Genomic DNA, 14,927 nt, shown 5'->3' with positions numbered 1-14,927 from the left:
AAAAAAAAAAAAAAAAAAAAAAAAAAAGTCAGTGCCTTTAACGGAGTGTAGCATATGAAGTTTGAAAGAAGGCATCTGAGAAACAAATAGGTAAATAACTGGCACAATAAAACACCATTTTCTAGATTTAGGTGACAATTTAATTGTCATGCTTTTACAGTAGATAAAGTACGGCAGTAAGGAGTATTCCATACCCAAATCTTAGTGTTTCTTTTCCCAAATCTATATGAACAGCATTAACTTCTAGTATGTGTGTTTAGGGGTGTGTGCATGTGAGAGAGAAAGAGACAGATACAGAGACGAAGAAAGAGTGTGTGTTTGTGTCTGAGTCTGTGTGTGCATGTGTGTTTATTGCCTTTTTAAGTGCAAAGGAGGTTGGGAAGGTGCAGGAAGAGTTATTAGTTGTTTGGGCTCCGGTATAAAATTATTTTCCTCTAGTTCATCTGTTAAATGATATTAATAACAGAACTCGTTCCATTATGGAGAAGATTGCATGAGAGTATGCATGTGAAATTCCTAATACAAGGTATACAAGGTCTGGACATAGTAAACATTCAAAAATGATTGCTACCTTTCATTTCTCTCCTGGTTTCCTGCTTTAGCAACATCCTTTTACAGTCTAGCTATATTTGGAAATCTTTGGGCTATAGCTGTACAGTCAGAGTTTCATCCATGTTCAGAAACTCCCAATGAAGGCTATTATCTCATGAATGCTGCTCTGTACTCAACCTGAGGGCTGTCATTTTATTTGGCAACTTCTAAGACTTCTGCCTTGGCAAACAGAAGTAGACACTTGGCTGTGTGATTTACATTACATGGATCTCTGCTCAATTATGATTTGCAATCTGGCTAATCTGTCATCTGTTCACCCCAAATAAATGCATGTGTGAAAAATTAGTTCAAGACAGGAAGACCATGACTAATGAATGAAATAAAATTGGTGTTGGGAAGGACCAGGGGGATACTTCAAGTGGCAGCAGAAGCAGTATTAAGCCCTTATAGATGATCTCCACTTTGCCGTTAAAATACTAAATTCTTCCATAGGAATTCATTAAGCAGTTTTGCAATTCACAACTAGCAGCCAAACAGCACTGTTACTATCCTGCAAAATTAGTCATTTAATTGAACTGAATAATTTTTTGCAGGGGTGCTCATTATCCTCAAGGAGTTCACAGACTCCTTAATCCTTAATTCCGAATCAGTGCCCCACAGCATGGGTCGAGGGAGGGAACAGCCCAGAACCACTGTTAAAAAGTTCTTTTTGTGGATGTAGGATAGAGCTCAAGGTCATGACCATTTGTGTTCATTAACAATCCCACAGAATTCTGAGACAGGGTAGGGGATGTTCACTCTCTCTAGTGTCCTGGCTAACTTCCAGCTGGCTAATTACTTTCTGCCTGAAGAAATGACACCCCTGCAGTCAGAGTTGGCAGAGACAGTTATTTATTTATTTTCCCCATTTTTAGTGCACATCTGTTGTAAGGATGATTCTGATTTCAAGAAGTTACTCTTTATAGGATGGGTTTTAGCAAACATTCTCTATTATCCTAAGAATTTTTCTTAAACCCTAGAAGTTTGAAGTTTTTAGCAGGTATTGTCACTCAAGTAAGGAGCTCTGGTGGAGGAATGGTCAAAGCATTTGGTGCCTGAGCAAAAGGTCTGTGATTTGAACCCACCTGATGCTCCACAGAAGATAAGGCAGTATGCTTCCGTAAAGATTTATAGCCTTGGAAAACCAGTGGAGGCCACCGTGAGTCAGAATTGAATCAATGGTTGTGAGTGAGTGTCACACATGAGAAAGCTGGAAAATAAATAAGAAAGACTAAAGAATTGACACAGTTGAATTATGGATTTGGTGGAAAATATTGAATATACAATGGATTGCCAGAAGAACAAGCAAATCTGTCTTGGAAGAAATACAGTTGGAATGCTTCTTAGAAGCAAGAGTGGTGAGAGTTCATCTCATTTACCTTGGACAGGTCATCAGGAGGGACCAGTCCCTAGAAGAGGACACCATACTTAATAAAGTGAGGATCAGAGAAAAAGAAGAAGATCCTCAACAAGATGGATTGAAAGAGTGGCTGCAACAATGTGCTCAAAAATAGTAATGATTGAGAGGATGGCACAGAACTGGGTGATATATCATTCTGTGGTACACATAAGGCCATTACGAGTCAAAACCAACTTGACGTCACTTAGACATCAACATCAACAACAATCACACTGTTTCTTTTTCATAAGATTTTCTAGAAATATTGTGAGAATGTATCTGCTATTTTCCAGAAATTATGCCTCCTTTTACTTTTATTACATTTTAAGCAAGCATGCCAATCTAAGATCTACAGTTTTAATTTTCATGGTCTTGTTGATGTGATATACCTGTAGGAATTCCAGGATAAATGTAAATACTATGTCATAATAGAGTGTTCATTCTCTTCCTTTTATTTTTTTTTTCCTGTAAGATAGACTTGCATGTCTTAATAGGTATATCAATTCATCACACCATATATGAAGTTTTCAATGTCTGGTTTTGGTCAGTATACCTTATGTACTTTATACAATTATTCCTGAAGACAAGAAACTTAAAAAGGATAAGATAGTGCCGAATCTCCTGCAATAGAGAATTTTTTTTTTTTTTTGAACATTTTATTGTAGTTCAGGTGAAAGTTTACAGAGAAATTAGTTTCCTATTCAACAATTTATATATATTTTGTTTTCTGACATCAATTGCAATCCCCTCAATGTAATAGCACTCTTCTCACTTCCTTCTTGGGTTCCCTCTTTCCACTCACCATCTTTCCTGTCCATTCCTGCTTTCTGAACTTTGTTTTGGGGCAAATGCTGCCCTTTTGGATTCATATGGTTAATTTTTCTGAGTAGGACATTCTTCACAGGGTGTTTTATTCACTTTATATGCCTATGTCTTGTTTATCTGAAAGGCAATCTCTGCAAATGGATTCAGTTCCAAGTTTGATGGGTGTCAAAGCGCCATAGTCTTGGGATTTCACCAGTTTCTATCAGTCTAATAAGTTTGGTCTTTTTTTTTTCTTTCTTGTATTCTCCTTCTCCTTCTCCTTCTCCTTCTTCTTCTTCTTCTTCTTTATTGTGATTTGTTTGAAAGTTTACAGAGGGAATTTTCCATTCAACAATTCATACATATTTTGTTTTGTCACATTTATTGCACAATGTAACAGCACTCTTCCTGCTCTCCCTTTGTTCACCACTTCCCTTCATCCATATTTCCTACTCCTTTCTGTCTCCTTAGCTTTATCCCCGGGCAAATGCTTCCCTTTTGGTCTCATAAGACTGATTGTCCTAATAAGTGCATACCTTCCTGGTATTATTGTTTTCTTTATAGGCCTGTCTACCACTTGGCTAAAGTTGAGTCATGAGGGTTGAGTTCAGTTCCAAGCTTGAAGGGTGTCTTGGGGCCATTGTCTTGGCGATCCTACCAGTCTCTATCAGACAAGCAAGGCTGACCTTTTATATGACTTTGAGTTTTGCTCCACATTTTTCTCCCACTCTATCTGGTGCTACCTACTGTGATCCTTTTCAGAGTGGTCAACAGTGGTAGCTGGGCATTATCTAGTTCTTTGGGTCTCAGGATCACGGAGGCTGGGGATAACATGGTCAACTGGTCATTTGGATTAATTATTTCCTTGTTTCTTTGATTTTCTTCACACTTCTTTGGTCTGGATGGAAGAGACTAATAGTTGTGACTTAGATGGCCATTCACAAGTTTTTAAGACTCTGGTTACTACTTACCAAAGTAGGATGCAGAATAGTTTCTTTTTGGCCTATGTTGTATCAATTGACCTTAGTATCCTCCAACTCTATGGTCCTGAGTCCTCATACACAATGACTCATTCCCTCAAGGTGTTTGGTAATGACTAAGAAGTTTTAAAAACATTACCCCCTTGTAAGCTTTACTGTATTCATGGATATATTTGAAGCACATAGTACCTTGTGGTTTAGTACCTGGTGGAAAAATCTTCTGTCAAACCTACATATATGCTCATGAGTGCAGTCCCATTCATTTTCTCATCTCTGTTCATCTTGAGTATCTATCTGTGTATCCACTTGTAGATTATTGTTATTACTGTTACTGCAGGATTGTGTATAAAATTGTGTTCACCTTTGTTGCCTTTAAATCTTGTACTTCTCCCTGTGTCTGTCACTGCCTTGATCACTTTTGTGCTGAACTCCTCCTTATTGTGTGTGAATTGCCTTTTCTGTCACCCAAGTTAACACTTGTCTACCCTCTAGTTTGTGATTTATCCCCTCTTCCTCTCCCATCCCTGGTAGCCTTCAAAGAATTATTATTTTTGTGTGTAAACCTTATCTTGACTTTTTAAAGTAGTGACTCAACAATATTTGTCTTTTTGTGATTGACTAATTTCACTAAGCATAACGTTCTCTAGGTTCATCCATGTTATGAGGTGTTTCACAGATTCATCATTGTTCTTTAATATTGCACAGTATTCCATTGTATATACCATAGTTTGTCGATTCATCAGTTGATAGTCATTTAGGTTGTTTCCATCTTTTTGCTATCATTAATAATGTCACAATGAACATTGGTACGCTTGGATCTGTTAATGTCAAGGCTCTTTTTTGTATATGATATATAGCTAGTAGTGGGACTGCTGGATCATATGGTATTTCTATTTCCAACTTTTTAAGGAGGTGTCATATCATTTTCTACAGTGGATGTACCATTTTACAATCTCACCAGCAGAGTATGAGATTTCTAGTCTCTCCTTACTCTTGCCAGAATTTGTTGTTTTCTGTTTGCTGGGGTGAGACGATATCTCATTGTTGTTTTGATTTGTATCTCTGTAATGTATAATGATAGTGAGCATTTCTTTATGTATTTGTTGACCACTTGAAGGTCTTCTCTGGTGAAATATCTGTTCTCCTCTGCCCATTTTTTAATTGGGTTATTTGTCTTTTTGTTGTCGAAGTGTTGGAGTTTTCTATAAATTTTAGAGATTAGTATCTTGTCCAATACGTCTTTACCAATTTTTTTTTCCCGATTGTAAGTTCTGTTTTAGAGAAGTTTTTTGATAAACAAAAATGTTTAATTTTTAGGAAGTCTCAGTCATCTTGTTTGTCTTCTGCTGTTTGTGAGGTTTTATCTTTATTTTTATTTATTTTTGATAGCATAGTTATACCATGCATTAGGGCCCTGAGGGGCCCTAATGTTTTTTTTTTTTTTTTTCATTTAGGATTTTGATCCATCTTAAGTTAGTTTTTGGATAGATGTGAGATATGGATCCTGTTTTTCTGCAAATGAATACCCAGTTTAGTCATTTGTTAAGGAGACTATCTCTTTCCCATTTAATGAGTTCAGCCCTTTATCACAGATTCATCTGTCCATAGATGGATAGATTAAATCTGGGTTCTCAATTCTCCGCCATTGTTCTACATTTCTATCATTGTACCAATACTAGACTGTTTTGACTACTGTGACTGTATGATATGTTTTAAGATTAGGGGGTGTGAGACCTCCTTTTTTGTTCTTCTTTAGTTGTGCTTTGCTTATTTGGTTTCTCTTTCCTTTCCATATAAGGTTGGTGATTAATTTTTCCATCTCTTTAAAGAATGATAATGGAATCTGAAGCAGGATTGCATTACATCTGTAGATTACTTTGGATAGTATTGTCATTTTCACAATGTTAAATCTTCCTATCCATGAGCATGGTATATTCTGCTTGTGTAGGTGTCTTTTGTTTCTTATTGGTAGTTTTCTTTGCATAAGTCTTTTGTGTCTCTGGTTAGATTTATTCCTAAGTACCTCATCTCTCAGGTGGCTGTTATAAATTGAATTGTTCTCCTGATGTCTTTTTCTGAATTATTTTTGTTAGTGTAGAGGAATCTGACTGATTTTTGTATGCTAATCTTGTACCATGCCCATTCTGCTGAATCCTTTTATTCTAGCAGTTTTCTTGCTAAGTCTCTGGAATTTTCTATGTATAGAATGATATCATTTGCAAATAGAGATATTTTTACTTCTTCTTTGTCAATCTGGATGTATTTTATTTCCTTTTCTTGCATTATTGCTCTGGCTAGGACTTCCAATACAATATTGAATAAGAGTGTTGAGAAAGGGCATCCTTGTTTGCTTCTCATTTGCAAGGGAATATTTTCAGTCTTTTTCCATTGAGAATAAAATTGGCCTTTGGTTTTGTGTATGTTCCCTTAATTCTACTGAGGAATTTTCCATCTACTCTTATTTTATTGAATGTTTTTTTATCAAGAACTGGTGATGGACTTTGTCAAATGCTTTTTCTGCATCAATTGATATGATCCCATGGTTCTTTTCCTTTGTTTTATTTGAGTGATGGCTTATGTTGATTGTTTTTCTAAAGTTCAGTATTTTTTTGCATATTTGGCATGAATCTCAGTTGGTGATGTGTGTGTATATATATATATATATATATACATACACACTGTTGCATTCTTTTGGCTAGTATTTGTTGAGAATTTGTCCATTTTATTGAAGGACATTTGTCTACATTTTCTTTTAGTGATGTCTTTGCTTGATATCAAGGTTATACCTACTTCATAGAATTAATTCAGAGTATTTCATAATTCAGAGTATTTCATCCTTTGGTCTGTATTTTCATTTTTTTTTTTTTAGTGATGTCGTTCCTTGGTATCAGGGTTATGCTTGCTTCATAGAATGTGTTCAGAGTATTCCATCCTTTTCTATTTCTGAAATTGTCTGAGTATTATTGTAGTCAGTTCTCTGAATATTTGGTAGAATTGACCAATGAAGCCATGCGAGCCAGGACTTTTTTTGTTGGGAGTTATTTAAAAAAAAAAAAAAAAAAAAAACTTGTTCAGTCTATTCTTTTGTGATGGGTCTTTTGTTGGTGTCTATTTCTACCTCATATTGTGTTAGTTTAGGTAGTTATTCTGTTTCTAGAAATTTGCCTGTTTCTTCTAGGTTTTCAAATTTGTTGGAAAACAGTTCTTCATAGTATTTTTTTTAAATTTCCAAACATAAAATAGCTTTATCAAAATATGTAATATTTTGTGATCTTTAAGCAACAATTTTAAAAACCATAAAAGTCAAGTCATGAGGAGGGAATAATGTACACCAGTTAGCCTGTACAAAATTAATACAAAATATGCATGGCACATATCAGAAAATATAGTAAAATCTTCTTGTGCAAAGAAGCTCTTGTATAGAGAAGGAAAATGACTCAAACAAGAGAAGACTGTAAGGAAGCTCACAAAGCCCTTAAGAGGACTGGAGAAACAGATGAAGACTAAACTTCCCAGAACAATGCCAACAACTGCCACAGGACTCTTCTGGTAAGAAAACCTCCTCCACCACCACTGTCTCTCCAAGCACCAAATTCCAAGATCCGATTAATAGCAGTGATTGAAGCCAGCAAAAGGAACTTCTGGATTGGGTTCTATCTTGCAATGGCTGTAGCCTTGAAAGTTGGATGTATTTGCAGCCAGTTCATACCAGGAAAATGGAGGCTCCACTCAGAGCCTGCTGTCACATACTGCTCACATCCAAAATGAAATTTGGGAGAGGTTGGTCAGACTGACATTAGAACAAGCTTCAGTACATTAGTTTGCATCTGGGATGCAAGAGTGGTTGGGAATTTCTTCATAGTAGTCTTTTATTGGGAGCTCTGGTAGCATAGTGGCTAAGACACTTGCCTGCTAACCAGATGGCTGGCGGTTCAAACCCACCAGCCACTCCTCGGAAGGAAGGTTGGGCAATCCTACTTCCGTAGTGATACTGCCTCGGAAACCCACAGAGGGGTCGCTATTAGTCGGGTTTGACTCGACGGCACATAACAACAACAGTCTTTTATTATGCTTTTTATTTCAGTAGGTTCTATTGTGACATCACCTGTTTCATTTCTTATTTATGTTATTTGCTTCTTCCTTTCCTTTGCAAAATTTGCCAGCAATTTGACCGTTTTATTAATCCTTTCAAAGAACTTTTAGTCTTGTTGATTTTTTGTATTTATTTATTCATTTTTCTGTTTTTTGTTTCATCTATTTCTTCTCAAATCTTTATTATTTCCATTCTTCTGGTGACTGTAGGCTTTTTTTTTTTTTTTTTTTTAACTGCTGTTATTTTTCTAATTGTTGGAGATGTTGGTTTAAGGTATTGATTTTCCCATAGACAATTTGAATCAAGTAGGTTTTTCTGCCCTAGGCTTCTTTTTTTTTAACAAACCTGAGAAAATCAAAGAAAAAATGCATGGCCAAATTAACTTGGAGGTTGATTGCTATTTATTGACAAAGTTGACTGAATGTTAATTTCAAAGAAAGAAAAGGTTACATTCTCCTCTGTTTCATGTACATTTCTCCCAGACATATGTCTCTTTCTTGCACTCTACTCCTAAAGAGAACATTATTCTAAGAAGCAGGGTTCATGAGTTGGTAAGCCTTAAGGAATAATTCCTCCTGATGATTAAACAACTTTCATGACCAAAATGATGTACCACTAATTTAATTCCAGATCCAGAGAACAGGGTAGGCAGATGCTTTCAGAAAGAAAATCTTTCCCAAATACCTCAAATCAGAGTACATAGATTCAGTCACTTGAAAATCCAGTCCTATCTATGTGTAATATTAGAGTTCAGATTAAATAAAATTCAAAGGATGTTAATTGTTACTGGCCCCAACTTTCATTAATATTGTTGTTGTTATGTGCCCTCGAGTCAGACGTGACTCATAGAGGCCCCTACTTGGGTTTCCAAGGCAGTATCACTACGGAAGTAGATTAAAAATTAAAGTCCCAAATTAAAGTTATTCATTCAATGTCACAAAACTGAGCTGGATCTGGAACCTAGGTATTATGTGTTTTCCTATTACCTAGTAAATCTTCCTAGAATCTCAAAAGTTAGAATTTTTTTTATCTGATACTGTTACATCTTCTGCCTCAGAGAGAATGGAATCATCGGTACAGAAGGAAATAATTGAGCTACAAAAACTGTCAGACATGGCATTTGTACAAAGCGCATGCCGTCAAATTTATCGGAGAAGGCACAGAAAGTTGGATGCTATGTGAAAGGGAAGAGCATGTCTTGTGAGGATTATTTTAAAGAGTGGGCTGAAGTGATGAATAGAGCTTGTGACCAGGTGTTCCATGTGGGAGAGTGAACATAGTAAAAGAGAAATTTGGTTCATTCCACAGGAGTTGCCAGTCTGGATTAAATGAGTGATCCATAAATTTGGATACCTTCCCATAGCAACAGGGGTTTATTATAAGAGCTTATACAGAAGTCAGAATTATTTCATCAGATTCCAAACCAAATGAACTATTTTTTAAAATGTCAGTTGCAAAAGTCTTAAGAGAAGATCATTAGCATGAGAAATGGAAAATTTACTAGAAGGCAGTCAGTTTAGTTTTTTCAAATACCGCTTGTTCCCTTTTATTATATGTATTGCATATAATATTCATTAATAATCATATAATTCCATTCAAGTATGCTTTGTTAGCTGCAAGAGAAGTTCTTGAAGGCCTGAAGCCTGAACTGAGTAGAAACCTTATGAGAAGCATAAGTTTTCTTTTTCTTTCTTTCTTTTTTTTTTTTTTCTTAACATATTTTGCAGTGGCATTTAAAGTGATAATTGATAGAAATAAATATATGTACCTCAACTGATTGTGGTAAGGATAAGCCCCAGGACTAGACAAACCGAAGAAGTTTGGACAAGAGAAGTTGCTGTTAGATGCCATTGAGTTAGTTGTGACTGTACAACAGAGAAACACTGCCCAACCCTACCCTATCATCACAATCATTGCTGTGTTTGAGCTCATTGTTGCAGCCACTATGTCAAGGTATCTCATTGAGGGTCTGCCTCTTTTTTGCTTACTCTCTGCTTTACAAAGCACGATGTTCTCCTTTGAGGACTTGTTCCTCCTGATAACATGTTCACAGAAAGTGAAATGAAGTCTTACCATCCTCACTTAAAGGGGCATTCTGGCAGTACTTCCAAGACAAATTTGCTTGTTCTTTTAACAGTCTATAGTATATTCAATATTCTTTGACAATACCATAATTCAAAGGCATCAATTCTTCTTTGATATTCCATATTCATTGTGGAGCCTTCACATGCAAAGAAGATAATAAAAAACACCATGGCATCTGAGTTCTCTAAGTGACATCTTTCCTTTTCAACACTTTTTTTTCCCTCTTCCCAGTGTTGTCATTGGCCTTAGTCATTTTGTGCTGATCTCCCTCTTATTCCTTCACCCAAATTAATACACATGTGCCCTGTAGTTAGTGAGTTACCTTCCTTTCCCTCCCATCCTTAGTAGCCTTCTGTGTGTAAACTTTTCTTTGACTTTTAACAGTATTGGTATTATACAATATTTGTCCTTTTGTGATTGACTAATTTCACTCAGCATAATATCATCTAAAAAAAAACAAACAAACCAAACTCACTGCTGTCGAGTCATTTCTGACTCATAGCGACCCCTCTTTGGGTTTCCGAGGCTGTATTTCTATGGAAGAAGATTGTCCAACCTTCCTTCGGAGGAGTGGCTGGTGGGTTTGAGCTGCCAGCCTTCCAGTTAACAGCCAAATGTCCTAGGCATGACGCCACCAGAGCTCCCATAATATCATCTAGGTGCATCCATATTGTGAAATATTTTGCAGATACATCATTATTCTTTAATATTGTGTAGTATTCCATTATGTGTATGTACCATAGTTTCTTTCTCCATTCATCTGTTGATTGGCACGTCGTTGTTTCCATCTAATAGCTATAGTGAATAATGCTGCAGTGAACATGGATATTTAAACATCTGTTCATGTCATGGTTCTTATTTCTGTAGGATATATATTCAGTAGTGAGATTGCTGGAGTTTGGTTTTGTTTATAGTATTTCTATTTCCAGTTTACAAGAAAGTGCCATATCCTTTTGCACAGTGGTTGCAGCATTTTGCAGTCTCATTAGCAGTATATAAGGGTTCCAACCTCTCCACAATCTTACCAGCGTTAGTTATTTTCTGTTTTTATGAACTTTGCTACTAATGCTGGGGTGCTTTTGTGATTTGTATCTCTTAAATTGTTAATGATTGTGAGCTTTCTTCATTTGTTTGTTGGCTGCCTAAATGTCTTCTTTGGTGAAATGTCTGTTCATGTCCTCTATATATTTTTTAGTTGTATTATTTGGTTTGTGTTGTTGATGTTTTGAAGTTTTCAGTATATTTGAGAGTTTATCTCCTTGCCTGATACGTCACTGCTGATTTTTTTCTTCCCAGTCTCTAGGTACTCTTTTTACTGTTTTGGTGAAAACTTGTTGCTTTTTAACACTTTGTCTTTGGCAGCAGTTTGTTCAATGCTATACCTTGTTTGATTTTTTGACAACTGCTTCCATGGATGTTGATTGTGGATGCAAGTAAAATGAAATTCTTGACAATTTCAATGTTTTCCACATTTTTCATGATGTTGGTTATTGATCCATTTGTGAGATTTTTTTTTTTTTATGTGTAATTCATAAGAAGGCTTTAGCCTTTGATCTTCATTAATAAGTTACTTCAGGTTCTCTTCTCTTTCAGCAAAAAAGTTGTGTCATATTACAGGTTGTTAATTGTCTTTCTCTAATCCTGATGTCATCTTCTTCTTCATGTAGAAAGATCACGGATTGTTTGTTCCACACATAGATTGAATAATATAACAGGATACATCCCTAACACATGTATTTTCTGATTTAAACCATGCAGTATCCCCTTATTCTTTTCAAATGACTGCCTCTTGTTCTATGTACATGTTCTGCATGAACACAATTAGGTGTTCTGGAAGACCCATTCTTTACAGTGTTATCCATAATTTGTTATGATCCACAAACTCTAATATGTTTACTTGGTGTGGGGAAAAAACAGGTAAACAACTTACTATTATAGTCTGCTTTCAGCCAAAATCAATCTGGCGTCAGCAAGGATATCCCTTATCCCATGTCCTCTTCTAATTCCAGATTGAATTACTGACAATTCCCAGATGATGTACTTCTGAAATGATGTCTAGTTATCTTTAGCAAAATTTTACTTGTGTGTGATACTAACGATATTGTTCAATAATTTTTGTGTTCTATCAGATCACAGTTCTTTGGAATGGGCACAAATAGTTATCTTTTCCAGTCACTTGGCCAGGTAGCTGTCTTCCTATTTTTTTAAACATAGATGAATGAGCACTTCCAGCATTCTGTTCATTTATTGAAGCATATCAGTTGGTATTCTGTTAATTCCTGTAGCTTTAATTTGGTCAGTGTCTTCAGTGTAGCTTGGACTTGTTCCTTCAATACCTTTGGTTGTTGATCCTACCCTACTTCCTAGGATGGTTGAACAGTAACCAATTTTTTTTTTTTTTTTTTTTGATACAGTGACTCTGTGTGTTCCTCTCATCTTCTCTCTATGCTTTCTGTGTTATTCAACATTTTTTACCATAAAATTCTTCAATATTGTAACTCTGGGCCTTAATTTCTTCTTTAGTTCTTTCAGCTTGAGAAATGATGAGTATGTTCTTGCCTTTTGGTTTTCTATCTCCAGGTCTTTGTACATTTCACTATAATAATTTACTTTATCTTCTTAAGCTCTCACTTGATACCTTCTGCTCAACTCTTTTATTTCTTTATTTCTTCCTTTCACTTTAGCTACTCTACGTTGAAGAGCAAGTTTCAAAGTCTTTTCTGACATACAATTTGATCTTTCTTTCTTGCTTTTTTAATTATCTTTTGCTTTCTTCATGTATGATATACATGCTGTCATCCCACAACTTTTCTAGTATTCAGTCATTATTGTCCAATGGGTCAAATCTATTCTTAAGATGGTTTCCAAATTCATGTGTAATATACTCAATATTGTATATTCACTCTCATGCACTTGTTCTAGTTTTCTTCAGCTTCAATTTCAACTTGTATATGTGCAATTGTCTTGCTGTTAGTTTTTGTTCTTATTCTGACCAATGGTATTGAGCTTCTCCATAGTTTTTTTTTCTTTTTTTTTCCTTTCCCCAAAGAGACAGTTGAATTAATTCCTATGTAATCCATTTAGAGAGATCCACATTTATAGATGCAATTTATTTTGTGTGTGTGTGTCTGTGAAAAAAAAGTAATGTGCAAAATTCTATAATGTGATTGCTGGTGTTGCTTCTATCATGAAGACCATATTTTCAAACTACTGATCCTTCTTATTTGTTTCAAGCTTTCCCATTCTGAACAGTAAGTGTCAATGCATCTTGATTAAATGTTTGATCAATTCAGACTTCAGATGTTGGTAAAAATCTTCAATTTCTTTATATTGTACATAATGGTCATTGTGTAAATGTGAATAATAGTCTTATTAACTGGTCTTCCTTGTAGGCATATGGATAATATCTTATCACTGATGACATTGTCCTTCAGGATAGATCTTTAAATGTTCTTTTAGACAATGAATGAAACATTATTCTTCTTCAATTTGTCATTCTCATCATAGGAGAACATGTGACTATCCAATTTAAAATGGCCAATACCAATCCATTTCCACTCACTAGTGCCTAAGATATCCATCTTTATGCATTCTGTTTCATTTTGACAACTTCCAACTTTCCTAGATTCATAGTTTGTGAATTCCCTGTTCTGATTATTAATGGATATTAGCAGCTGTTTCTTTTCAAGTCATGTCACATCAGTAAATGAAGGTCCAGTAAGATTTACTACTTCTACTTCTTTAATAGGAGCTCTAGTGTCATACTGCCTAAGGCCTTTGACTGCTAACCAGAATGCTGGTGGTTCAAACCCACCCTACTTTGAGGAGGCAGCTCTGCCCCTGTGTTATTTTGAGACCCTTCAAAGTGATTGGCTCATCTTCTGGCACTATCAGATAATGCTCTACTGTTATTCATAAAGATTTGACTCACCTATTTTTTAGAAGTAGATGGTCAGGTTCTTCTTCCTAGTGTGTCTTAGTCTGGAAACACCACTGAAACCTGTCCACTATGGTTGGCCCTGCTGGTAATTGAAATACCAGTGTCATAGCTTCTAATGGCAAAGCAACACACAAGGCACCACAGTATGACAAACTGACAGATACACGGTGAAAAACAAATAGAAGTTAGCCATATAGCACTTGATCTAGTAGAAAATGTTGGATGATGGCAAATAAATCTAATCACTGAAAACAAAATAATAAAACTAATTTAAAATTAAGTCTGAATTTTACTGTTTTCCTCAAAGGCATATAGTTGGAATAGCACTAGTTATTAAAAACTTCATCTTCCTCCTCCTAATTTGAGGCACATCTTTAACAAATATTCATATTCATATTCAATTTTTTTTAAGTTATTCTACTACATTGCTTAAATTCTCTATGGGCTAATAAAACACTATTTTAATTATCCAAACCAAGAAACCAAACTCACTGCTGTTGAGTCAGATCCAACTTATAGCGACCTTTCCTTGGTTTTCTGAGGCAGTATCACCGCAGAAGCAGATTGCCCAAACTTCCTTCCAAGGAGTGGCTGGTGGGTTTGAAATGCCAGTCTTCTGGTTAGTAGTCAAATGCCTTAGGCACTATGCAATTAGAGGGGCTTAAAAATATCTTTTAATGTCTTTAAGATACACAAAATTAACATATTACATCATATTACCCTTAAAAAAAATTAGGGTTATTTATATTAGAAATTCTTTAATTTTATAGTTTGACTTGGCAAGATTGATACCTTTACAATGCTAAGACCATTTATCCAAGAACATTGTCAGTCTTTGCAATTATTCAAGTCAATTTTTGTGTATTGTTTGGTCTAGCATTTTATATTTATTTACATTTATTTATTGCTAGCATAATGAAGTCTTTATTTACATTATACCATCTAATTGTTTTTTTTTTTTTTTTTTTTTTTTTATTCATGGGGAGCTCTGGTAATGTAGTGCCTAAGGCACTTGACTGCTAACCAGAAGGCTGG

The sequence above is a fragment of the Orycteropus afer genome, unplaced genomic scaffold, assembly GCF_000298275.1.
Source record: "Orycteropus afer afer isolate SDZICR_OR568_19922 unplaced genomic scaffold, OryAfe1.0 scaffold00184, whole genome shotgun sequence".
In the NCBI taxonomy this organism is placed as follows: domain Eukaryota; kingdom Metazoa; phylum Chordata; class Mammalia; order Tubulidentata; family Orycteropodidae; genus Orycteropus; species Orycteropus afer.
Note: the sequence above shows the minus strand (reverse complement) of the source record.